The sequence below is a fragment of the Ailuropoda melanoleuca genome, chromosome 1 (genome assembly GCF_002007445.2).
Source record: "Ailuropoda melanoleuca isolate Jingjing chromosome 1, ASM200744v2, whole genome shotgun sequence".
Taxonomy (NCBI): domain Eukaryota; kingdom Metazoa; phylum Chordata; class Mammalia; order Carnivora; family Ursidae; genus Ailuropoda; species Ailuropoda melanoleuca.
In genome coordinates, this window is record NC_048218.1 from 52631793 (window position 1) to 52632953 (window position 1161).

Sequence of the window (1161 nt, forward strand, 5' to 3'; positions counted from 1 at the left end):
TGGAGAGGATGTGGAGAAAGGGGATCCCTCCTACATTGTTGGTGGGAATGCAAGTTGGTACAGCCACTCTGGAAAACAGTGTGGAGGTCCCTTCAAAAAGTTAAAAATTGAGCTACCCTATGACCCAGCCATTGCACTACTGGGTATTAACCCCAAAGATACAGACGTAGTGAAGAGAAGGGCCATATGCACCCCAATGTTCATAGCAGCATTGTCCANTAGCGAAATCATGGAAGGAGCCGAGATGCCCTTCAACAGATGACTGGATTAAGAAGATGTGGTCCATATATACAATGGAATATTACTCAGCTATCAGAAAGAACAAATTCTCAACATTTGCTGCAACATGGACAGCACTGGAGGAGATAATGCTAAGTGAAATAAGTCAAGCTGAGAAAGACAATTATCATATGATTTCTCTCATCTATGGAACATAAGAACTAGGAAGATCGGTAGGGGAAGAAAGGGATAAAGAAAGGGGGGTAACCAGAAGGGGGAATGAAGCATGAGAGACTATGGACTTTGAGAAATAAACTGAGGGCTTCAGAAGAGAGGGGGGTGGGGGAATGGGATAGACTGGTGATAGGTAATAAGGAGGGCACGTATTGCATGGTGTGCTGGGTGTTATACGCAACTAATGAATCACTGAACTTTACATCAGAAACCAGGGATGTACTGTATGGTGACTAACATAATAAAAAAAAAAAATTCAAAAAAAAAATAAACCTAAGTAGAAGTTCAAAACCAACATATATTTATTGGATATGTTTTGTTTTGTTTTAAGATAGCCAGTGCCTCTCACTGCTCTCAGTCAAGAGTTGACAAGCTCCTTGAGTGCATGACAAAAGCACAGGTCATTACATTGGATTACGGTCATCATGAGTGTTTATTGAATGTTTGTTATAGGAGTACTGTTTTGGGGTTTGAGTATATCAAGGGGCATAGGACAAGGTCCCTGGCTGGAAGTAGTTAAATCTTGAGAGCAAGCATCTCAACTTCTCAAAGATGGCTAGTATTATAATGCAGCATACATTTGGTGCCAAATGAATGACACAGACAAGTGCTATTATAAGAGTTTGGTCATTGTGAGCTGGGAGAATCAGAGCTTCTCATAAAAAATGGAGAAACAAATTACCTCTTGCTGATTTTCAATCATATTAG